Source organism: Dipodomys merriami, unplaced genomic scaffold (genome assembly GCF_024711535.1).
Source record: "Dipodomys merriami isolate MVZ:Mamm:240054 unplaced genomic scaffold, mDipMer1.0.p SCAF_16, whole genome shotgun sequence".
NCBI lineage: Eukaryota > Metazoa > Chordata > Mammalia > Rodentia > Heteromyidae > Dipodomys > Dipodomys merriami.
In genome coordinates, this window is record NW_027202937.1 from 6,871,618 (window position 1) to 6,898,075 (window position 26,458).

General features: G+C 41.5%; 1 protein-coding gene across 1 annotated transcript in view; it reads left to right on the forward strand.

Moving 5' to 3' along the window:
• Positions 1-5,374: 5,374 nt before the first annotated feature.
• Positions 5,375-26,458, forward strand: part of Btbd9 (BTB domain containing 9) — a 333,829-nt gene continuing 312,745 nt past the window's right edge. Inside the window, exon 1 of the mRNA XM_070023845.1 lies at positions 5,375-5,736. The gene's annotated coding sequence lies outside the window, so the exon portion shown is untranslated. The remainder of the gene's footprint in view (positions 5,737-26,458) is intronic.

The following is a 26,458-nucleotide window of genomic DNA, read 5'->3' on the forward strand; positions in this document are numbered from 1 at the left end:
AACACATAGAGGTAGAACCTAAAGAGAAGTCCTCCAGTCATTTAAGGGCATGCCCTGGAAGGGACCGTGGAACCTTGGACCCTTCGTAGTTCTTTTTGCTTCTTAGCCATAAGGTGAGCAGCTTTACCGCAACACACACTTCTGTTATGGTGTACTGACTTGCCTAAGGCACAAAACAATGGGCCAATTGATCCTGTACTGAAACTCTCCATGAGCCAGAACACCCTTTCTCCTTATGAAATAGTTGTTATGTAATTCACATTGCCTACCAAGAGTACCAAATGTTATCGAGTAGTCGAATGTGTCATCTTTTTTTTTTTGTTTGTTTGTTTTTTACCAGTTTTTTGAGCTCTACCACTTGAGACACAGCACACTTCTGGACTTTTCTGTTTATGTGGTACTGAGGAATCGAACTCAGGGCTTCATGCAAGCTAGGCAAGCATTCTACCACTAAGCCACATTACCAGTCTGTGTGTCATGTCTTTTGACTCAGAAACTTCTCTTGTGTTTATGTAAAGAACACAAAGTGGCTGGGAATGTGGCTTAGTGGTAGAGTGCTTGCCTAGCATGCATGAAGCCCTGAGTTTGATTCCTCAGTACCACATAAACAGAAAAAGCTGGAAGTGGCTCTATGGCTCAAGTGGTAGAGTGCTAGCCTTGAGCAAAAGAAGCTCAAGGACAGTGCTCAGGTCCTGAATTTAAGCCTCATGACTGACCAAAAAAAACACAAAAAACAAAACACCCCCCCCCCAAAGGTATATATATATACACACACACACACACACACACACACACACACACACACACACACACACACACACACACACACACACACACACACACACACACACACACACACACACACACACACACACACACACACACATATATACCTGAACTCTGGGTCTGGGCACTGTCCCTCAGCTCTTCAGCTCAAGGCTAGCGCTCTACCACTTGAGCCACAGCGCCACTTCTGGCTTTTTCTGTTTATGTGGTGCTGAGGAATTGAACCCAGGGCTTCATGAATGCTAGGGAAGCACTCCACCACTAAGCCATATTCCTGGCCGTGGTTTTATTTCTTAACTGCTTTCACCTTGGATAAATTATTTAAACTGCATCCTATCTGCTAAAACTGAGATATAACGTTGGTGATTAGCACAACAAGCTGTTTCCAAAACTGAATGTGATACTTTATGAGGATTACACAGGCAAATGTGCCAGAACATGTCATTTATAACAATGTGTTCTGGATCTGACAGAAAAATAAATTACTATTACGTTCAATTTTTATTTGTGGTCATATCTTTTTTTCCCATTTGAACAACTATAGTTTAGACACAGTTGTACATAAACATTCAGATTGAAAGACTTCCCCAAGAAAATCACTTGGACACATGGTTACCTATAAAGTTTAATGTCAGTAGCTACCTTGTAGGACTGAGTGTAGCAGCTAGGGGGACTACAAGCCTGGTTATATGGGGTTTGGGTGAGACATGACATGAAAGTGTGTATGGGGGGGGATCTTGTTGTGGAGGTGCTAAGATTTACAGTTGTAGCTGCCTGTGTCACCAGATAAGGCTAATTTGGGGGAAGTGCCTATGTCATCAGAGTTCAGGGAAAGGCCATGTTTAATGCAGGGCCAAAGATAGCCAAGTGGCTCCTAAAGTAGAGGAAGTTATGCTAACACATCACAAGATAACCCCCTGGAAGGGGTATTAGGTGATGTCACTTGATTAGGACAATTCTCCTGCACAGGATGTACAACACCTTGACTTGTTATGCAGAATTGATTGCTCTCTCCTCTGTATCATGTTATACACCCCTCACTTCATACAGATTGATACTAAGTTGTGTATTGTATTTTTTATTAAAGAACTGACAACTAGCTATATACCCTGTCCCTTTGATCTATCTTCAAGGGTAACACTAAGGTAAGGAGTATTTTTCTTTTTGAACAGTGTCACCCACAGTATAGTTTCTTCAAACCCATGACCCCTGCTTCCCCTTCATGTTCTTTTTTTTTTTTTTGTCAGTCATGGGGCTTGAATCTGGGTCTGGGTACTGTCCCTCAGCTCTTTAGCTCAAGAGCTTGATCTCTACTACTTGAGCCACAGTGCCACTTCTGGTTTTCTGGTGTTTCATTGGAGGTAACAGTCTCATGGACTTTCTTGCCCAGGCTGGCTTTGAACCATGATCCTCAGATCTCAGCCTCCTGACTATCTAGAATCGATTACAGGCATGAGCCACCAACATCCAGCGCCCTTCATCTTTTGCCTCCAGGCTGATAGACAACTCAGGATAACATCTCCGAGATTTTTTTTTTCTTGGTGCCAATATTGGAGTTTGAACTCAGGGTCTCCAGCTTGCTCAGCCTGCTTGCTAACACATCCCCAGTGTGGCTTTTTGCTGGTTATTTTGGAGATGGACTTTCACTAGCACCTTACTTCCCCCAGATTCTAAATCATACCTGTAAAATCTCTTTTGCCATCAAACACTTTAGCAGTTTCCAGACATAATTGTTGTTTGAATATGAAATGTTGCCTATAGATTCACGTACTAGGAGTGTGGTGGCCATTAATGATGGGATTTGGGGAAGTGACTGGATCTTGAGGGGTCTGACCTCATCAATGGGTTGCTCCCCTGATGTATTCAAAGTATGATAGCAATGCTGGGAGGTAGTGAAAAGTAGTGAGGACTACTTAGAAGAAGTGGTCACTGGGAATGTGTCCTTGAGATATTCTGCCTTCATCCTCTCCTGGGTTCTTCTCCGTTTGTCACAAGGTTAGCAGTTTTCTTCTCCATATGCTCATGCTGCCATGGTTATACATAAGTCATGAGCCAAGTGACCAAGGTGCTGAACTTCTGAAACCATGATGCTTCTTTCCTTTCTTAAGTTTCTACCAGGTATTTTGTTACAGCAATAAGAAAAGTAACTGCCACGGTTATGGAAATTATTGTAGTGATACTCTTAGTAATACAATGATCAAAACTGGTAGTGGTTATTCCCTGTGGACAGTTTCCTAGTGTTAAACCCTGTAATTCTGTAGGTTTACTTGCTCTGTAGTGCTGGCTTAGGCACCCCACATCTCCTCTGTTGGAGAAGCAGCAGAGTAAAATGTGATAGGTTCCTGAAGGAACTTTTTTTTTTTTTTGAGAGAAAAAGAATAAGGATGTCCAGTTTGTCCTTTTAAGTAAACCAACCAAGAAATCAACCTTCAGAGAGAAGTAAACTGGGGACAAATGAAGAAGCTAGAAATACTCTTGTTAAGAAAAAGAGCACAAAGGGCAAACTCAAGACTACCAGGTTTATTTGGGAGGAAGGTCTGCTGGGAAGGACAACCAAGTCTCCTTCCACCCAGGCTGAAGGAGAAATGGTGTAACCCCCCTCCTTACAACTAGGCTCCCTTTAAATATTAGGCAGAAAAAGTGAAGTCAGATGGGACATACAGAAGGGTAGGTGGGATGTATGCGGGGTGGGAGAGCAATCTTTATCTCAAGTAGATATACCTGTCTGGGGGAAAGGTGAGTGCTTTCAGTTTAATCAAGTAATAGATGCCATTCCATATGGAAGGAAGCGTTGTGAGTAGGAGTAACTGTTTCCTCAACAGATATTATCCACTTTGGGGAGTAATGGGACTTGAACTCAGGGACTTGTGCTTGTTAGGTAAGTACACTACTGTGAAGACTCAGGGTCTGTGTTGGAGGGACAGAATGATGCAGGCTCTGGCCTCAGGATTGTCTGAGGACTGTGTTGGTGTATGTGGAAAGCTCTTGGCATACCGGGCTAGACAGGGAACATGTTCTCTCTCCCTATCTCAAAGCACATGTCACAGATTCCTGGGAGCTGAGGAAGTAGCTCTACTTACTTAAGCATAGATGAACAGCTAGTCAATCATTTTCCTGAGTACAGGGAAGTGGTCTGAGCTTGCTCTAAAATAGTTTAGATAAAAATATACAAAGACATTGTCTCATTGTTTAAGCAAAATTGTATCTGTTGAAATTCTTTGTCTCCTGACTAAATCTTGGCAAAGATAATGCAATAAAGCACAGCATGCAGTGGCAATTGCTGTTTGCACTCTGCATCGCCTGTGTCCTGGTGATTTCGCGACCCTTACCCAGGGACCCCAATGCCTTAGACGTTGACACACTGCCATTAGAACCAGGCCTTATCTACTCCATCTACTCAGCCTCCTAAGGAATGTCATCACCACGGTTTAGCAAGATAGCTTGCCTGTGAATAACTGACTCCTTTCCCATTTTGTTAGTTACTGTCCACTGATTCCACCATCCATACTAGAAACTACTCATCTTACACTCACAGATATCCACGGCACTGCCATCCTCTACGTTCTCAATGCCTTGGGGAGGCTTTCTTCTTTTCCTTCACCTCTCCTCTTCTTCCCTTTTATGTCCTAAGTTTCTTGCCGGAGGATTGCAATGGCCTCAAGAGTGTCTAGGTCACCTTCACTTCCTACCTTTACTCGAGAAGCTTCCCGGGCTTGGAATTATGTCATTCCCAGTCCCCTCACCCCAACCTTCACACCCGGGCTCCCCAGTTTGCCCGAAGGAAGTCACTTTTCAATACTGAGCAGGTTCAGACTTGCATCCACGTTTCTAAACCACCAAGACCGTACTCCCTGCATTAAGACTTTTCAAAGTCTTAATGGGCTATTTGTGGTCCTTGAAGGTGCTGTGGAGGTGCATGGTGGCACTGCCAGGATCCCAGACGAGGAATTCAAAGCAGGAGAAGCCCGTGTGCCCCAACAGCCTCATCCATGGGATTTCCTTTTAGCATCAATACTCTCCAATGGAGCCAGGCGTTGGTGGCTCGCGCCTATAATCGTAGCTACTCAGGAGGCTGAGATCTGAGGATCGAGGTTGGAGGCCAGCCGGGGCAGGAGAGTCCGTGAGACTCTTCTCTCTAACCAACCAGCAAAAAGCTGGAGGTGGAGCAGAAGCTGGAGTGGTGGAGCGCAAGCCTTGAGCGCAAATGCTCAGGGACGGAACCCAGGCCCCGAGTTCAAGCCCCAGGACCGGCACAAAACAAAGCAGACAAATCCTCACCGACGGGGTCAGGACGGGCATTAAATTCTTCCCACTAAGGACACGGAGAGCCGGGGGGGAGGGGAGCAGGGGGGTTCGAGGCTCGGTCCGTCACGGCTCGCTGCCGCGTTAACGCCCGTTCCCCGCCCCCCGGGTTCCACGGCTCCGAGGGCCGCCCGGCGCCTCTCAGAAGGCGCGGCTCCGTCCGCTCCGCACGGGTCCGGGCGAGTCCCAGGCCATCTCCAACGGCGCCCCGGACACCGGCGCCCAGGACACCTGGCCGTGCGCGGTGACGCGCACGGGTGACGCCATACAGTGACGTGCGATGACGCGACTGACCCGCAGTCAGGTGCCCGCCGGGCAGCCACACCCTGGGGGCCCCGCTCAGGAGGGGCAGCGGGTCGGACTAGTGGGGAAGAAGCCGCAAACTCCACCCCAAGAGACCCCGGAGCCTCAGATCCCGGAGCCCGCCGGTCCGCGCTCGACCGGTTGGTAGGTGACGCCAGCGCGCAGGGCGCGTGCGCGGCCACGGCGGTGTGCGTGAAAGCGGACGCGCGCCGCGGCGGCGGCGGCGGCGGCAGCGAGGACGGCGGCGACGGCAGCGGCCGAGGGGGCGGCGGCTACGTGGGGGGAGCGCGGCAAGCGGCGGAGTCGTCTGTGCCGCAGGCCCGGTCGCAGAGGAACATTGTCGGGGTGAGTAGCCGAGAGACCTCGCTTCACCTGCTGCGCGGGCCCGGGGCGCGGGGGCGCGCGCCGCTCCACGCCCCTCGGCCGCCTTTTCCGGGGGGCGGGGAAGGAGCCGGGGACGGGGGCTGACGAGGGTCAGTTCCCGGGCCCGGCGTGCCGAGAAGCGGCCGCGCGGGGGGTCCGGTGGGGAAGTGGCTCGTACGTCTGGAAGGTGCAGTGGGTGTGGGGGTTGGCTGTGCCAGGCTTCCTCTCCTCCCCCCCAAAACAACCACCCTGAGGAACTGGACTGAGGAGAAGCCCGGGTCCTCGGCGGCCTCGCGTCGTCGCTGACAGGCGGTCGCGCGCGAGCGACGGGAGGCGGAAATGCGGACCCCCCCCTCCCCTTCCCGCACTCATCCCCGCCGCGGGACCGGGGTGCGGAAAATAAGATCTAGGCTCGCCGGACCTTTCCCCTCCTGGTCTCGGGGCCGGAGCGGGTGGTTCTGGAGAGAGTCGCCAGCCGGTGCCTGCGCGCGCCGGACACACCCACGACCCCGGGGCAGGGCCACCTGTCCGGGTGGACCGGGGCGGCCCACCTGTTGCCTGGATTTTTCCAGCCTCACGTGTGTGCCCACGTGCTTCCTTGGCGTTTTCAGCCAGTGTTGCTGCAGATTTTGAGGCCCAGGCTCTGGTACCTACTTGTCTTCTGTTGTTACTTCCCTATAGACTCAGATCTCCTCCTATCTATTTCCAGACACCTGTTTTTGCGTGTGTCATTACCAGGGACATGAAAGTATAAAAGCACTCTTGTTTTTTTGTTTGTTTTTAAACCATGGAAGCACTCTTGTTTGTTTGTTTGTTTTTAAACCAAAGCTTAGGCAGTACTGACTTGTTTACTAGGTAGAAAATAATGATTCTGTTCAACATGTGAATTGGATGGGAGATGCCAGCATCAAAGGTGCCCCAAATCATAGCCCAGTGCACTGGGCTCCCACAATGGTAGATTTGTGGTGGTCTTAGTTATCATTAGAAAGGGAGTATTGGAGGCAGGGAATAACTCCATTATTAACAAAATCCTGAATTCCTGTTGATTAAGGCAATACCAAGAAAAAAAAAGATTGTATTGGCTGGGGGCCAGTAGCTCATGCGTGTTATCCTAGCTACTCAGGAGGCTGAGATTAGAAGCCAATCCAGTCAGGAAAGTCCGTTAGACTCTCCTCCCCAATTAACCACCAAAAAGCCCAAAAGTGGAGTAGAGGCTAAAGTGATAGACGCTTAGCCTTGAACAAGAACAGCTCAGGGACAGAGCCCAGGCCCTGAGTTCAAGCCTCAGGACAGTTCCCCCCCTCATTATATTGAAATTGAATCATGATTTGTGTAAGAATATGGAGGGAAATAACTTCAAAGTTTCTTTTCAATCTAGCCCTAAAATTCTGCATTTTATCATGGAGGGTCTGTAGAGTATGTTACCTGAACTGAGATTCTTAACATCTTGGAGCCAGTAAACTCAGTTCTGTATTATTAAGAATTCAAAGATACTTCCTGTAACAGCATTTAGGACAAGAGTCATATCTCCACCAAGAGGAGATTTTGTCACAGAGTAAGCACACAATACATGTTTGTTATGATTCACTCCAACTGAGTGTGTATCTGTGAGTAGAAAGTAGTTTACTCCTTCACTTTATACAGTTTATACACTTCCTCCAGTGTTACATTTGATGCGGGAGGAGGATTGTAGGGTTAGACATGATACAGAAAGGCTGGTGCTGGTGGCTCATGCCTGTAACCCTAGCTCCTCTAGGAGGCTGAGATCTGAGGATCCCAGTTTGAAACCACAGGGGGGAAAAAAGTCTGGTGAGACTCTTATCTCCAATTAACCACTTAAAAACTACAGTTGGCACTGTGGCTCAAACTGGTAGAACACTAGTCTTGAGTAAAAGAGTTCAAGGACAGCACCCAGGCCTTGAGTTCAAACTCCATGAAAAAAAATGACACAGAAGACCTGGCTTTTTCCTGAACAAGTTAGTTGGAGTGGGGGGGGGGGGGGGAAGCAGGTATGTGTAAAAGAATTATGAAACCAACTGAGGTAGTGTGTAAGCAAGGGTTATATGAGAACTCTTAAGCACAGTGGAAACTTGCAAAGATAAGATATGGACAGCGTTGGGATCTCTTTGGGAGAAGTAAGCCTGGAAGTGGTCTTTGAAAGAAGTGTGAAATTTGAATTAGGAAAGAGATAAGGAATCAAATTCAGAGAAGTTAATGGGAATTTGATCATTGGGGATATGTTGAGACTAATTTATGACTGGACTAGAAGAAGGGAAGAAGGTCTCTGAGAGGGAAATTTTGGAAAGAGAGTGCTCAAGAAGATGGGAAGGGGTAGTGTTAAAGATGGTCAGCATCTCATAGTCCCTTCCCTGCTTTCAGGGATTGTGGGGATTGTGTTAAAGTCTTTTAGAAGAATGAGTGGTATTTTTACTTAATATTATCAGATACTCTGGTTGAGCCAGTAGCAAGGTGTTACATATTTTTAATTTCAATTACTAATTGGAATAAGTGTCTCTAATGTGTATGTGTCTTATGTAATCAGTAGTGCATGCCTCATTTCTGAAGTCGACTTAAGGTGCTTCAGGCCTTTCTATTGGAAATTTACTGAAATGAGGTAGCTGAAGTAGTTATCCCGCCTTATCAGTGGCACAGTTTTTGCTTGGGATTATCTCTTAGTGGTGTATGAGATTTGCAGTTATTGCCTAGCCTATGAAAAATAAAAATGGAAAAGGAGTCTTATTTGCAGAAAAACTCAAAAATATTGACAGAAATATTTGACAATACAGACTCTGCTGCTGACTATTAATTTATACCATCTTTTGTTGTATGACAATATCTTGAGTAATGGTGTGAACCTGAAGTTGGATTCCTAGCCATGATGAGTAAGGTTACACAGAATATACTGCATTATTTAACAACTGAACAAGTTTTTACTGGGTGCTGGCTATGCTAGCCATTCTGCTGGGTTCTGGGAGGATATAACTGAACACGATAAGACATAACAGGATTCATCAGATAATCACTAGCCATTATATGGTGTGATATGTTTAATAAGTTCTGGAATGAATAAAGTGCTGAGGAATAGATAGTTTTGGGTAAAAAATTTGAATAGAAGAGTATAGGACTTAGACCTGAAGAAAGAGGAAAAGAGCATTCCACTGGGAAAGAAATGCATACATTGATGAGAGGTTTCTAGATGTTGAAATATTTGTATTTTTCCCTCTAGCTGCTTTTTTTTTTTTTTTTTTTTTTTTGCCAGTTCTGGGGCTTGAACTCTGTTTCTTTTTTTTGGGGGGGGGGTGAGGGGGGTAGGTCCGGTCGTGGGACCTGAACTCTGGGCCTGGGCGCTGTCCTTCAGCTCTTCAGCTCAAGGCTAGCACTCTACCACTTGAGCCACAGCGCCACTTCCAGCTTTTTTCTTTTTGCTTATGTGATGCTGAGGAATCGAACCCAGGGCCTCAGGCTTGCAAGGCAAGCGCTCTATCACTGAGCCACCTTCCCAGCCCCAATAGATTTTAACTTCCGTTTTTTTTTTTTTTTTTTTTTTTTGTTGTTGTTGTTGGTCATAGGGCTTGAACTCTGGGCTTGGGTGCTGTCCCTCAGCTCTTGATCTCAAGATGAGCATGGGGCTTGAACTCTGGATCTGAGTGCTGTCCCTGAGCTTTTTGCTCAAGGCCAATGTTCTACCACTTGAGTTACAGTGCCACTTCTGGCTTAGTAGTTTATTGGAGATAAGAGTCTTACGGACTTCCCTGACCTGGCTGGCTTCAAACCGTGATCCTCAGATCTTAGCTCATACCTGTAATCCTAACTGCTCAGGAAGCTAAGATGCTTTACAAGTGCCCAACTTGTAAAGCATTTTTTTTTTTAATTGTGAGGCTTGAATTCAGGTTTTGGGCACTATCCCTGAGCTTTTTGTTCAAAGCTAGAGCTCTGTTACCTAGAGCCACAGCTTCACTTCTGGTTTTCTGATAGTTAATTGAAGAGTCAGTTTCACAGATTTTCCTGCCTGGGCTAGCTTTGAACCTTGATCTTCAGATGTCAGGATTACAGGCATGAGCCACCAGCGCCAGCCTTTCTATGTCACATCTAACCCTACAATCCTGTAATCCTAGCTACTTAGGAGGCTGATACCCATCTTGGGTCTTATGTGTCATATATATGAGGACTTCTGATGTATAGTACAAATATTAGTCCTAGTCTTTGATAGGAGCTTATAAGAGAGTTTTGCCATAGAAAGAAGGCAAACAGTGCTTGTATAAAGTTATGAACACATTTGTAAAGGAATTTCAGGAGTTTAGTTGGTGCTTCCTAACTGAAAAGTTGCCAAATGATCACCATACTTTCTAGGTACTTGTTCTTTTTTTTTAGGTAACATTCATTCATTAAGCAGTTATTGTTTCCCTGGAAATTATGTGTAAACATATGCATACTGTCAGGGACTATATCTGACTTTTACAACACTGGTAAGAACAGATGTTGAGGACTTGATGCTGAATCTACTCAGCTTTATGCAAGGGCTATGAACAGAATAGAGATGTATAGACTTTTGTTTTTTGCAATCAGATTTGCAATTTGATAGAGACTATATTTGGATTACTACAAAGAATAGAAACATCTATAAATATTGATTACAGTATAGGTACTTGATTGTTGAGTGGCTAAGTGTTCAGTTTTTATTTCAATTCATAAGCCATTAAGATGTTTCAGAAATTATAACAATTCATAACTCATATATTCACCTCATGGGCTGCTTTTTGCATCTGAATATGGGAAACAAAAATAAATATTCTGGTGGCCTGTGTCCTTGTTTTCTTGATTTAGGAATATACTCACAGAACATTGTCTTAGGCAACTTTCTGCTTTCATAGACAACTAAGACAAATCAGGTTTATTTTGGCTTACAGTTTTGGAGTTTCTAGTCCATAATCAGGCAAGTCCATTACTTTTAGTACTGTGATGGCAGGAGTATTACATAGAGCACTTTATGGCTGGAGAAATTAGGGTTCTATAAGTCCTTTTAAGGGCACACCCATATGGCATAAAATCACCCATTAGGTTCTATCTCTTAAAGACTCTCTCCCTATCTTTCACCAATATTGTTATAGGCTGGAAACCAAACTTTATGACACATGGTCCTTGGAGGACATTCCTAATCCAAACTATACCATGCATATAAACTAAAGTGTTTTTTTTTAATTGTGAAAATACCGTACAGAGAGGTTACAATTACATGGCAAGGTAATGAGTACATTTCTTCTGGCTTTTTTTTTCTTTTCTTTTTTTTTTTTTTTTTTGCTTATGTGGTGCTGAGGAATCGAACCCAGGGCCTCATGCATTGCAAGGCAAGCGCTCTACCACTGAGCCACCTTCCCAGCCCAGTACATTTCTTATCAAGCATTGTTGCCTCCTTTGTTTCCCCTTCCCATCCCTTCCCATTCCCCCCCCCCACCCACCAAAGTTGTAAAGTTCTTTTTTCGACATAATGACTTGTACATCTCATTGTTACAATGGGTCCATCTGTATCCCTACTTAAACAATTTGTTTTTTCCCCTTCCCCTCCCCAAATTATACCAACATCAAATACAGTGAAAACAGGGGTTATACTGTGGGGAAGGGACGTACAAAGCAACAAAGAAATAATCTTATAAATATGTTAGAAACAATCGCAAGAAAGAAAGAACATTTGAATCCTTATCTTGGGGTTCATTTCGCTTAACATCAACTTATCTGACTGTTTCTGCTTGTCTCAGACATATACTAGTAATTGCAAATAAGGGAAACCATGGGACCTATGTTTCTTTGCGCCTGGCTTACTTCACATAATATAATTTTTTCCAAGTCTTTCCATTTCCTAACAAATGGGGCAATGTCATTCTTTCTGATGGAGGCATAGAATTCCATTGTGTATATATACCACATTTTCTTGATCCATTCATCTACTGAGGGGCCTCTGGGTTGGTTCCATATCTTAGCTATGGTAAATAATGCTGCCATAAACATAGTTGTGCTGGTAGCTTTAGTATGGTCTTGTTTGTGATCATTTGGGTAAATGCCCAAAAGTGGGATTGCTAGGTCATAGGGGAGCTCTATGTGGAGTCTTTTGAGGAACCTCCATACTACTTTCCAAAGTGGTTGAACAAGTTTACACTCCCACCAACAATGCAATAAGGTTCCCTTCTGTCCACATCCCCTCCAGCATCTGTTGTTATTAGAGTTCTTGATTATAGCCATTCTAACTGGGGTGAGGTGGTATTTCAATGTTGTTTTGATTTGCATTTCTTTTATGGCTAGGGAGGTTGAGCATTTCTTCATGTGTCTATTGGCCATCCTTCTTTCCCAGAGAAGTTTTTCTTTAAGTCTTTAGCCCACTTATTTATTGGGCAGTTGTTTCTTTGAGGATTTGTTGTTTGGGGATTTAATTTTTTGAGTTCCAGGTATATTTTAGATATGAGACCCTTGTCCGTTGTATGGCTAGTGAAGATCTTCTCCCAATCTGTGGGCTTTCTATTGATCTTGCTAGCTATGTCCTTTGCCGTGCAGAAGCTCTGCAACTTTATGCAATCCCATTTGTCCAACCTTTCTTTGATTTGTTGTGTTTCTGGGTCTCTATTAAGAAAATTTCGGCCTGTGCCAAGGAGACCTAGGGTTTCTCCTGTTCTGTCCTGTAATGTTTTCAGAGTGTCTGCTTTGACTCCGAGGTCTTTGATCCATTTGGAGTTGATTCTGGTACAGAGTGATATATAAGGTTCTAGCTTTAGTTTTCTACAAGTGATTAACTAATTTTGCCAGCACCATTTACTGAAGAGGCTGTCTTTCTTCCATTCTAACTAAAGTGTTTTTATAGTTTTAAGTCTCCCATAAAGGCCCATCTACTAAATGCTTTTTTGCCATCTATGGCACTATTGGGAGGTGGTGGGCCTAATGGAAGGACGTTAGATCATTGGAGGCCACTAGAGCTGCACCTTACAGTGAATATTGGAAACTCACCGATTTCTCTTTGCTTTCTGGACACTATAATGTCAACAGCCTTGCTTCATCCTGGTCTCCCATAATGTACTGCTTCACCATAGGTCCAAAAGAAGTGGATCAAATAACTGAACTAAAATCTCTGAAAGAGTGAGACAAACTAAACAGTTCCTTTAAGTTGATTTTCTTAAGTATTTGGTCACAGTGACACAAAGCTGCCTAATGCATTTGTCACTAACAATTAGGAGTTATTTACCTAGTGGCTATATTATGTAAGATCCTTAATATGTATTATTTGTAAATCAGACAATCTCCATTGTACAAATAAGGAAATTGAGTTCTGGAAGGACAGGTTGTCTTTTGTCTCTAATTTGTGGCTAATGAGAGATGGCATTACTTTAGCCATAGTTTTGGCCTATGAGGCCTATGCTCTTTCTAGTTTTTGTCAGCTCCTGGTTTCAACATCTAGCATGCAGATGTCCTGATGGTGAAATACTCATTTCTGCTGGTTTTGGAAAAGTTCCCAGAGGAAGTTAGAATTTTAGTAACAACTTGAGTATTTGAAGAAAATTTGATAACATAGTTGGGGATAGAGGGGAAAAGGATGGGACAATTAAAGGTCCCAATGCTGACTGTCCTTTGAAGATGCTCAGTGTTTGATTCAAAATGTTTTTAGTAGATTCACAGGAAATTTTACTTAAGCACTACCCAAATTTTCCACAATATAGGTATGAAGTTATCTACAAGGGATAGTAGTTTGCAAGCTAGTTCTATTTAAAGCAAACTGAGAACTTTTTCTTTCATCTTTTAAAACCTCGGGGCTGGGAAGGTGGCTCAGTGTTAAGAGCACTTGCCTTGCATTCATGAGGGTTCGATTCCTCAGCACCACATAAGCAAAAAGAAAAAAGCCGAAAGTGGCGCTGTAGCTCAAGTGGTAGAGCACTAGCTTTGAGCTGAAGAGCTGAGGGACAGCGCCCAGGCTCAGAGTTCAGGCCCCATGACTGGACTCCCCCCCCCCCCCCCAAAAAAAAAAAACCTCATCTCAAACAATGTAGTATTTGAGATTTCCCAATTAATCTCTTCTCTGTCCATACCACATATTCCTACCAAAAAATTTAAAAAATACTTGTTCACACAATAAAGGTATTTTATTTATAGTCTAATGCAGTTATTCTGATTTGCTTCATCCATTGCATATTGGCAGTCTCATTTTTTATCTTATTTTCTATATTCCTGGAAATATAGGCTATAATTAATTTTGTAGATAATAATTTCAACTCACTGCATAATATATACTTCTGTAAAATAATTCTACAAATGGAATAGATAATAAACATTATATTAACTGCTACTTTTGGTTGGTTGTGAGGCTTGAACTCAGGGCCCAGGTGTGTCCCTTTGGCTCAATTACTAGTACTTTGCCACTTTGAGCTACAGCTCTATTTCCAGTTTTTGAGTGGTTAATTGTTGATAAGAGTCTCATGGGGACTTTTCTGCCAGGGTTGGCTTCGAACCATGTTCTTCAGATCTCAGCCTCCTGAGTAGCTAGGATTACCGGTGTGAGGCACTAGCACCCAGCAGCATTTTTTTTTTCTTCTTTCAGTTGTGGGGCTGGATCTATGGGCTTGGGCACTATCCCTGCCCTCTTCAGCTCAAGGCAAGTTCTCTACCGCTTGAGCCACAACACTACTTTTGGTTTTCTGGTGGTTAATTGGAGATAAGAGTTTCATGGACTTTCCTGCCCAGGCTGACTTTTGAACCACCATCCTCAGATCTCAGCCTCCTGAGTAGCTAGGATTATAGGCATGAGCCACCCATGCCGGGCCACAGCAAATTTTTTTTTTGGGTCTGGTCGTGGGGCCTGAACTCTGGGCCTGGGCATGGTCCCTCAGCTCTTCAGCTCAAGGCTAGCGCTCTACCACTTGAGCCACAGCGCCACTTCCGGCTTTTCTCTTTTTGCTTATGTGGTGCTGAGGAATCGAACCCAGGGCCTCATGCATGCAAGGTAAGTGCCCTACCACTGAGCCATCTTCCCAGCCCCAGCAAATATTTTTTATTTTGTGGGTCAGGAACTCAAGGGCAACATTGTGGGGTCATTTTGGCCTAGGGCTGCTGATGAGTTGAAGCTAAGCTTTTGAGAAGTTCTGTGGATGTCATCTGAAGGCTCTGGTGGGCTGGAGTTTCTGTTTCCACGATGGCACACCAGATGACTGTTGGTACCTTTGATGTCCTATTTTTAAATTTATTTTTTACTTATTATTATTTTTTTCTGGTCCTGGGGCCCTAACTCAGAGCCTGGGTACTGTCCCTGAGTCTCTTTGTGCTCAAGACTAGCACTCTACCACTTGAGCCACAGTGCCACTTCCTGCTTTTTTGAAGTAGCATATTGGAGGTAGGAGTCTCATAGCCTCCTGAGTAGCTAAGATTACAGGCAGTAGCCACCAGTGCCCAGTGGTTTTTACACTTTTTTTTTTGTAGGTCATGGGGCTTGAACTCAGGGCCTGGGCACTGTCCCTTGGCTCTTCAGCTCAAGGCCAGTGCTCTACCACTTGAGCCACAGTGCCACTTTTGGTTTTCTGAGTGATTTATTGGAGATAAGAGTCTCACGGAGTTTCTTGCCCCGGCTGATTTTGAACCACAGTCCTCAGATCTCAGCCCCCTGAGTAGCTAGGATTACAGGTGTGAGCCACCAGCACCGGGCTTGGTTTTTACATTTTAAAGCAACTTTTCATATCTGTCGGATTTGTTGTGGATTCCTTGAAGTTTTGCACAGCCAGAATGTTTTCATTTTGTCCTGTTTTGTACACTTGTTCTTAAATGCTTTCATTCATACTTAATGAATGAATCCAAAATACAAACAGTTTTAGCTAAGGTGTCTCAAGAGTACTTGCTTAGTCCCTCTGAAGGCACACATTGGAATTTCACAGTGATATTGGGCTTAGTTTAGGTGAGCCCATTCATTGGTATTAATTTTTTTGACTACTTCACAGCTCTTTTTCTTGAGCCTTACATAGCTGAATCTTTATCTAAAACTCACTTTGTTTAGAAGATGTATAAAAAATGTAATTGGTTTAGTCAGAGAATCTTTTGAGAACACATTATAGGTTTGTATTTTGGTACTTTATATCTTTAGGTGAAACAAGATTGTAACTTCACTATCCTTACCCACAGCTAGTATCAATTACATGCTTACTCATTTTTCTTACACTTCTCACATAACCTACACTGTATGTCCCCAAATGTTAATATCTTATACATTGTTTTATCCTTTTCTATCTCCCCATTTTCCTTTTGGACTGTTAGAAGTATTGCAGCTATAATGTCCAGTCTTTCAGGGTGCATTTTCTAAAAGTAAGAATATTCTCTTACTAATCACCTTGTAATCAAATATGATTATCTAACTTGTAGGTCTTACTCATATTTCACCAATTGACCTAGTGGGCTTATTCATGAGTAGCATTTATAGAAACAAAACAAAACAAAAATCCCAAATCAGACATATAGTGCATTTAATTGCTTTCCTTTGGTCTTTTCAATCTGAGTTAGTTATTTAATCTTTGTCTTTTCTCCTTCCTTCCTCGTTTCCTCCTTTTCTTCCTCCTTTCTTCTTCCCTCCTTTCCTCTTTCCCTGTCTCTCTCTCCCTTCTTCCCTCTTTCTCTTCCTTTCTTTTTCTTGAGAGTCTTAATAAATAGCCCAGACTGGCTTTGAAATGGAAATCCTTCTTTAGCCTGAGTGCTGGGATTACAGGCACATACTATCATGTTCTTAAAACTTGACAGTTTTAAAGGCTTAAAACTGACATTGATTTCATGTAAGAATTCTTTCATTGCTCACTGGTTATATATTTTTTATTACTCAAATTGAGATTTGATTAATGGGAACCCTTAGTTGTTTCTCTCTTTCTACCATTATTCTCATTTGATGATTTTTTTTTTTCCTTCTGATTTTCTGGTACAAAGTTCATGTATTTTCCTCATGTCTGCCTTGGAACTAGCTATTTCTCCAAAGAAGCCTTAGTGGAAAGGTATGTGTAGTTAGAAATAAGTTCTCAGTGTTAGGTGTGCCCTTGGCTCGGGGGGGGGGGGGGGGAGTGACATTGCTTGTTTCTAGTCTTTTTTAACAGACAGCTATAGAGGTTGTGTGCTTGTATAAGAGAAAGAGACAGAGAATCTTCCAGTTCCATCCCTACACATCAAGGATGTGTATTTGGAATTCCTTTCTTTAACAGCTATTACCTAGTTTCCTTTATTGAAAGCATATTCATTTACAGTATTTGTGAACTTCTAATGCACCTAGATGTAGGTTCAAATTGTTAAGTCTAATTTCCTATGCAAAAGAAACATATTAACTAGAGCTCAACATTCTTTTCTAATGCTAGCCTGAGGGCCTGTAGTTCAAATACTGTGCCCAAAAGTTACAGGGTTGGGGCTGGGAAGGTGGCTCAGTGGTAGAGCACTTGCCTTGCATGCATGAGGCCCTGGGTTCGATTCCTCAGCACCACATAAGCAGACAAATAAAAGCCGAAAGTGGTGCTGTGGCTCAAGTGGTAGAGCGCTAGCCTTGAGCTGAAGAGCTGAGGGACGGACAGCACCCAGGCCCAGAATCCAGGCTCATGACCGGACCCCAAAAAAAAAAATTAAAAATAAATAAATGAAGATTTCCTTTAAAAAAATTAAAAAAAGTTACAGGGTAAGTGAAATACAATTTGATTCTGTTACAAAGTATTTGAGGTTAAGCCTGTCTCCATTTTTATTGACTTTATTGTCCATTTTTTTTGAATATGTGAAACACAAACTACTTTCTAGAACTTAAAAGGTATTCTCACAGAAGTGCTACATTTTTCTGCATTTTTATCTTATTTCTTCTACCCACTTTCCTGTAGCCAGTGTATTTATCTACTAAGAAGCCGTGAGCTTGCTGCAGATATTCATACTGTAGGGTGTGGTTAAACAGACTCAATATTTCTATTATTTTGAGTGTTTATATTAACAGCATTATATTATATTATATTTATATAATTATATTTATATAATATTTATATTAACAGTTTTCAGTAACTGGCGAAAGAGAAGAAAGGCAATCTAATGAGGATACTCCTTTGTAAATCTCATCTCACCAACTTACTATTTCTCTTAAATAGGCATTATATAAATATTGAATATAGCTCAAAATTTAAACACAAAAGAGCATTCAGTGGAACTTAAGTCTGTTATCCTTCCCCACATCCACTTCCTTCTCCTGACATTGTTACTAACAATGTTAGTAACATTGGTTACTAATTCATTCCACAGGCATTTATTAAGTGCTTCTTTGATATTAGGCACAATTCTAGTTTTGGATATGCAGAAGTGAACAAAATAGATAAAGATTTACCTTTATGGTGCTTTTTAAAAAAGTACTAGAGTTTTAACTCAGGACTTTATAATTATTTTGCTGTTACTCTACCACTTGTACCATACCTTCAGTACTGCTTTTTGCTCATGATTTTGGAGATATCATTTTGAATACTTTTCTGCCTAGATTAGCTCTGAGCCGAAGTTCTCCATAGCTCAGCCTCCTGAGTTGCTAGGATTACAGGTGTGAACTATTGGCATCTAGCTTTCATTTGATTGGGGGTGGGGTGGATTAAAAATAATGTTCCTGGCTTGAAGGTGTGATTTAGTGGTAAGAGCACAAAGGCCTGGAGTTCAAATATATTACTCAGTAGTAGAACAAGAATACTTCCAGTGTAGGAGCTCTGGGTTCCATCCCCAGCATAAAGAAAAGAAAACAAAACATAGAAGTGTTCTATGTATAGTATAAAAATAGAACACTGAAACCTTTTAAAATTGTTTTAAAAAGAGTGGAGAGGGAGAATAGAAGAAAAGTTTTAATGGTTATTGTTTTTATCTTTTCTTTTTTTTGGGGGGGGGTTGTCATGGGGCCTGAATTCCAGGCCTGGGTCCTGTGCTCTTTTGCTCAAGGCTAGTGCTCTATCACTTTGAACCACAGATCCACTTCAGTTTTCTGGTAGTTAATTGGAGATAAGAGTCTCACGGGAACTTTCCTCCCTGACTTGGCTTTGAACTGAGATACTTAGATCTCAGCCTCTGAGTAGCTAGAATTATAGGTGTGAACCACCAGCACGTAGCTTTAATGTTTATTTATTTGTTTTGTCAGTACTGGGGCTTGAACTCAGAGCCTGGGCCCTGTTCCTGAGCTTCCTTTGCCTAAAGATAACATTCTACCACTTGAGTCACAAATGTTACTTCTGGCCTTTTCTGTTTATGTGGTACTGAGGAATTCAACTCAGGCTTCATGCATGCTAGGCAAGCACTCTACCACTAAGCCACATTCCCAGCCTTAATATTTTTTCTTAAACACAAGTGTTTGCTCTTTTTATCTGTTGGAGATCAGCACATTAATGCCTATAGAGTACAATACTATGCTTTTCTTAATACAGGCTCATCCTACAATAAGGTGATTTGGATTATGAGAATTTCATTTTACTACTCTTATTTGAACTCCCGATTTGCTGTCACCACTTCATGAGTGTTGGCATTTCCCCATGTGGGTGGCACCAGGAGCACCATTGTCAAGCTGTCTTGGCACTTACATAATTGATGGGTTGGTGAGGTTCTCTCAGATACTTAGCTTGCTGTTTTGTCATTGTAATAATCTTGTTTGCCTTTGCTTTGTTTCTACTGATTTCCTTCTGTACTGTTCTGTCACCCTCAATTAGATGTTTAATTACCTAAATGTTATAATATGTGTACTTTGTTAACTGTTGAGGTAATAGTATGCCATTTCTTTCAGTGTTAATTAAATTCCTCTGATGTTAAGAAATCACCCAGCAAGAGTTTGTCCTAAAGCTGGATAACTTTTCTATTGTCAGTGTTTCTCTACAGCTTTCAGTTAATTCTTTGCTGCCTGAACTTATTTATCAGTGATTGAGAAATTTCTAGTCATTCACACCTTCTGTTTTAGGCTGGATTAGAGCAGATGAGAAATTTCTAGTCATTCACACCTTCTGTTTTAGGCTGGATTAGAGCAGATCATTAGGTAGTGTAGCTCCCACTGTTTCTAAGTTCTCTGTGTATGTAAGTAGTTTATTTACACCGTGGTGTGACTACTTTATGGTAAGAGTTTATCTAACTCAGGAGAAATAGGGACAAGATGCCCAGGTAGATCCTCCCTTTTATCCACAACATTGTGATGACCACATGCCAGGTTCTAATAGGTGCTTTAGTTGCAAAGAAGAATGTTGCATGATCCATTTCCACAAGGAATTTGTAATCTGGTGGGAGAACAGATTCAAAGGTAAATGTTTGTAATAAAAAAAAACAATAGAAGCTGTGATAGAAATATAGAAGACTGTTAACTTAGAATTTATATGCTGAGAAAATTTACCTAAAATTTGAAGGAGACAATTTAATAAACTCTGGTACTCAGGGAAGTCTTCTTGTTGAAAGTATTGTAGAGTAAGTAACCATAATTAGCTTGGTATTATTTTAGCAGAAAGTGAGAGTGGTGGAAATCTGGAGACTAGATGAAAAATGTAAATGAAAGATGTAAATTTTATCTGGAAGGCATTACTCATATGGAAGGTACATCTCTAGGAGCAGAACCTGAGGAAACAGTATTGAAAGAAGGCACCAAGGGCTAAAAGGAGAGCGAGGAGAGGAGAGTGGCTAGGGAGTAGAGTGTCAAAGAGAGCAGGTTCTACAATGTCAGATGCTGTCAAGAGGCTAGGAAGCTAAGGACCAAAAATGACTTGTACATTCCAGTTAGGAAGTCACTGACAGCTTTGGTGACAAAAATCCATGTCAGTGGAGTGGTGGCCCAATTACAAAACTTCATTCAGTGTATTTAGGAATGAATCAGAAGTTAGAAAGAAGAGTTGAAGACTATTGATAATCTTAAAATTTGAGTGAAAACTTGCAGAGGAATTAAAAGGTATATATGGAAAAGCTGGCTGTAAAGCCTGAGTACTCTCAATCTGAGGAAGCTGGTTTGGGCTCAGTGTAGTAAGTGCGAAGTTCTTGAAACTATATAGACTTAACTCACTGGAGTCAGGTGCTTCCTCAGTAGCCTCTAGGTGAATTTTACCTATTTCTGAATGGAGTATAATTTGCATTAAGAAATCATCACAGGAATAACTTGTTCTAACTTATATCTTGACACAGAGCAGCAACAACAACAAGCTGGGTGGTAGTGGTGAAGGAAACCCTGGGGAGAAAATGGTAGTATGAAGTGACAAATGTCAGGCACTGTCATCTCTCCCTCATATATTTTACTTTTTAGATGGTCACCCTATAGGGGCCGCCCACCGTAGAACCTTATTTCTCCTTCCCTTATCCTAGGTTTTGCCATGTGGTGGCTCATCTATAAAAAGCCCTGCTTGTGAGTTTTAAGTTCTTTCCAGGTCTATGTTCTAGGGATCTGTGAATACTTACTAATAGATTTATTTGGGCAGGAAAAAAGGCTAATAAGGGAATCCTGCCAGTGAGTTAATAACTTAATAGTAACACTATCAGCTTGTTCACACTAAAATATTTATTTTCCCATCACAAAGTGAGTACTTATTATGTATGTGGCCTCAAAGGGTTGGTGTAAAATAAATCATGTATGGCCCTGGGCACATAAGCAGATAGTTGTGCCTGCAAGATTGTGTGATAATTTTAAAGTGTGTTATAGGTTAAGTGCTAAGTATTTTTATTAATTTAAGAAGCACTTTGGCATGTGGCCTTTAAAAATACATTATTATATTATCATAAATCTTGATTAAGGCAACAAAATATAAGGCCAACTTCATAGCTGGAGTGAAATATTTTATAGCATGTATAATGAGCCACTAGATTATGACAATTCTCTGTTTATGTTTGAAAAATGAGTGCTGGAAAAGGAATTAGAAGCTTTAAAGGTCTCTTTAATTGTGAAGGTTAGTTTTGAGGAATAGTGTTTTGTGCCTAGTAAGTAGTTAATAATTGATGAGGACAATGAAAAAAGTTGTAAGGCTTTCAAACCTTAAATTGATTTTGGAAAAAAAGACTAGAATAAAAATATAATGTTAACTTGACTATCAAAAACAAACTTTACAACATGATGTAGAAAGAAAGAAAATTAGCAAATGCTAGGCATTTAAAGTTTTAATACTCATTTTGTGTTATGGAATTCCTCTAGTATTTATCTGTTTTCTTCTCTGTTAACTCAGACTTCCTTTTCAGTCTTATATTGTCAGTTCCATTGAGTCCTCTTCCCTTGCTGTGGTATATGCATGAAACATTTTTCATTTAATGTCCTTAAACAGCCACTTTTGTCCATTATTTAGACCTCATCTTATATACAGGATATGTAGGTTACTTTAGATTTATTCATGATTATTGCAGAGTGTTCTATGAATGGGTGGGAGGATTGTCCTGGGGCTTGAACTCAGGAGCTGGACAGTAGGTATTCCTGAGCTTTTTGCTCAAGACTCATGTTCTACCCACTTGAGCCACTACTCCACTTTCAGCCTTTTGGTGTTTAATTGGAACTAAGAGTCTCACAGACTTTCCTGCCCTGGCTGGCTTTGAATTGTGATCCTCAGATTTCAGCTTCCTGAGTAGCTAGGATTCCAGATGTGAGCCATCAGTCTCCAGCAAGGGATTTTATCTTTAGCAGCTAATTCCACCATTGGCCAATAAATGGCACTTTGTTTTCTCCCTCCTTCCTTCGTTCCTCCCTCCCTCCCTTCCTCCCTCCCTCCCTCCCTCCCTCCTTCCCTCCCTCTTTCCCCCTCCCTCCCTCCCTCCTTCCCTCCCTCCCTCCCTCCCTCCTTCCCTCCCTCCCTCTCCCTCTTTCCCCCTCCCTCTCCTTCTCTCCCTCTTTCCCCCTCCCTCTCCTTCTCTCCCTCTTTCCTCTCCTTCCCTCCCTCCCCTCTCTTCTCTCCCTCCCTCCCTCCCTCCCTTCCTTCCTTCCTTCCTTCCTTCCTTCCTTCCTTTTTTGGCAATTCTGGTGTACTCAGGGCCTTACACTTGCTAGGCAAGTGTCTCCAGCCCCCATTTATGTCTGAGAAGGAAAAAGACTACAGGAATTGGTGTTTTACAGTTATCTGCTACATGTGATTATTTTATGTTTGTCAAATACTGTGTTGGTTCAATGATATGAAGTTAAAGTTAATATGTAAAAATGTATTAACCACAGTTTATATTTTTCTCTTAGGAATGACCTTTAATTGATAATCAGTTTTCATTGTAGGCCCCTCTTCTAAAGGCTAGTTCTAGTACCCTTATTTGACAGGCTATGAGAATTTGTGTCAGTGACATCCCAAGTTGGTGTCCAGCTGAACTGGACACATATCAAGATTAGACATTAAAGAGCCAACCAATGAAAGTCTAAGAAATAGAGATGAGCCTTGGCATATTTATGTAAACTCTGAGATGTTTGGTCATGGTAAAGAATTGAGTATTAAATGTGAACAAACTTGGTCCATGAGTGTTGTTCAAAACTTAGGAGTCTAATCATAAGCTCATCAATTTTTCAGTAGCCTCTTGGGGGTATTAGTGCACAGAATACAGAGGATTTATCCACATACTTGACAGCTTTTGTTCCAGAACAGAAGGAAAAATATATTCCTCTCTTTTTTAATGAGTTTTATTTTCCCACAGTGAAAGTGAAGTATATACATATGTGCACCAGAGAGGGTGAAAGGCAGGCCACGTATCCGCTTATTCCATTCATGGAGGGCTTGTGGGTTGGGGATAAAAACGAATTTAAACCATGAAAAGGAGACAATTTAATAGGGAAAAAAATCTGTTCTCAATGAGTTTATTAGACTAAAACTCTTTTTGTCCAAGATTTTCTGTTTCTAAAATACAAAAGTATGGCTTTTGTCTGTTGTCTCCTTTATTCTTACATACACACTGTAGATTAGACGGGGGAAGAATTCTTGGTCAATTCATTGGCACCTTAGCTGAGTCAGTCAGTGGCTTTACTTTTGGTAGTAACTTCCAGACTACATGGGGATAATTATTTTATTTATTTTTTTCATCATGGTAGAGAATGGTATGCTGGAGTTAGAATAAAGACATGGCTCATAAAACTAAAGGGGAAGAGATCACATGGGTGGAAAAAGTTTGGTATAATTTAACATGACACAGATAAACTTACAAATCAAGATTTAAAGTTAGACTAATTTCTCAGAGTTGACTTTTTGTGTGTGTATATGCCAATGTTAGGGCTTGAGAACTCAGAGCCTAGGTGCTATACCAATCTTTTTGCTCAGGGCTAGTGCTCTAGCACTTGAACCAAGCATTTTGGTGGTTAATTGGAGATAAGAGTCTTATGGATTTTCGTGCCTGGGCTGGCTTTGAATTGTGATCCTCACCTCCCTGCCTCTTGAGTAGTTAGGATTACAGGCTTGAGATACTGTGGCCAGCTTGATCTCTTTTTATTTCACAACTTCATAGAAAATAGCCAAGATACTGTGGTTTGACAAACTACAGTTATAGTACACATTAAATGTTTTACAAATGAAAAGCCAATTTGCTTTACACAGAGAATGCAGATATTCACCATAGGTTTGCCACAAAGAAATTGCTACAATTGCAGACTCCAATGCCTTAATGAGAGTTCATACTATAGTAACCTTTATTAAAATTAGAGAAATATCATATAATTTAAATCTGGGGAAGAATATTACAAACCTTTAGGTTATCAATGAAGAAATAAAACAAATGGCTTATTCTGTATTTTCAAATATACAACTAACAACTGTGCCCATAATGACTTCTCTCTGTCTCTTTTTTTTCTTTTGGCCTTAGGTGCATATGCATTTCTGTTGTCAGCATTCAATTCATCCAGTAGCTTGAGACCTATAAGGCAGAAAGTCCTGAAAAGGGATATTCATGTAAACTCCGAGATAGTGATAGCTACTTCTTGAAGCTTAATTTGTGACTTGTCTTTCCAAAAGGCATTTCTCTTGTAGGAAATTGTCTCATGAAAGTGTCACATGGAGCCAGCACTAGCTTGAGAGAGGGAGGGAAGTTTGATGGCTAGATGATCAAGATCTTCAGTAAACATCAAAAACCTAGGTTAAGAAAATCTGGTACACTCTTGCATCTTACTGTTTTCTGAAGTAGCTGAAGAAGATATTTTGTAGGGAAGGAAGAAAGCATTAAGCTTTTGTATTTTGGTGGAACTTTAAAACAGAATGCAACTCTTTTGGGCATTTAATAATTTGTTTTGCTTAGGATCCCCTATTTGAATGCTTGAGTTTGTTTTCAGGTATATGGGAAGATTAATTTAATTAGAGATTATGCCCCAAGAGACAAAAGAAGGCTTGAATTAAATAGAAAATAAAAATAATATTGCAAACTATTTTTTTTGACCTTTGGAGTCTTAAGTATTTTGTGATTGAATAATAAAGTAAAAGCTTCTCCCAGCCATGACAGGATTCACTAATGTTGCTAAACTGAGCCTGTAGCATTGCCTAGTTCAGAACATTTTTAAAAAGATGATCCTTATTTTTTTTTAAAAGTACAAATAACACAACATTGAAGTTGAAGTGGACATGACTTTCAGACTTTCCCAGAGAAAAGGACATGCTAACAACATCCCATGTGAACCTCAATCATGTTTCTCCTTGTTACGCATTTCATTGCCCAGGTGTGAGTACTCTTTTGTGCTGGTACGAGGGTTTGATCTCAGCACCTAGTGCTGCTCCTTAGCTCTTTTGCTCAAAACTAGCCCTCTACCACTTGACCCACACCTCCACTTCTGGCTTTTTGGTGGTTAATTGGAGATGAGTGTCACAGACTTTCCTGCCTGGGCTGGTATTGAACGACAATACTCAGATCTCAGCTTCCTGATTAGCTAGGTTTACTGATGTGAGCCATAGGTGCCTGGAGAGTACTTTTCTTTATGATTTAGAATTTGGCTTCCAGAATAGCAGAGTCAAAGTTCTACCTCCCAGTATGTTCAGTCTTCATCTCTTCCCATTAGACTTTTTGGTGACAAGTGGAGTATATATCAAAAGAAGCAAAGTATCCTTGCCATGAAAAAGTGGCATGTGGTGTTTTTGTGAGAATGTTTAAGATGCAGACAGGATATCATGTATCTCCCCAGGCGGTATCAATTTAAAGTTTAAGGAATACTACTTCAAATTACACACCACATGGGTACCAAGAGCAGAGAGAAAATTGCTAAACCATATGCTTGTAAATGCCATCTCTTTCCTCAAGAGAAGGATCATTTATATTTTGCAATTAAAGAGCAGAAGGTCTTTTCCCCCATAAAGGCTCTTCAGTCAGGAAATACGAGGGGCAGAGAGGGCTTCCCAGGGGACAGACATTCATACAGTGTTCAAGGACTCATTGGCATCTCTACCTTGTGAAACTTATTCTTCCACTATTTCCTGACTAATGCTAAGAGAATAAACTTTATTACTAAAAGATGTAGTTAGAACTTGTTAAATTTTGTAAACAGTTCTGCTGAAAGTGAGCTTTAACTAAGGAAATAGATACTTAGGTCAACAACTTGCTTTTTCTTTTCTTCCATAAGAGAACATTAGGTTATGAGGTACATATGATGCCCTCATTTTTATTGATGGACATTGTTTATTATTTTGGTTAGAATAATAGGTATGGGTTTCTTACTGCATATTAAACAGGCAGTAACCCTGAGTATTCTAGTATTAATACAGTGGTTTTTTTTGATGTATTTGATTTTTATTTTTGATGCATTTGAATCAGTGAAAATCAACCAACCAAGAAA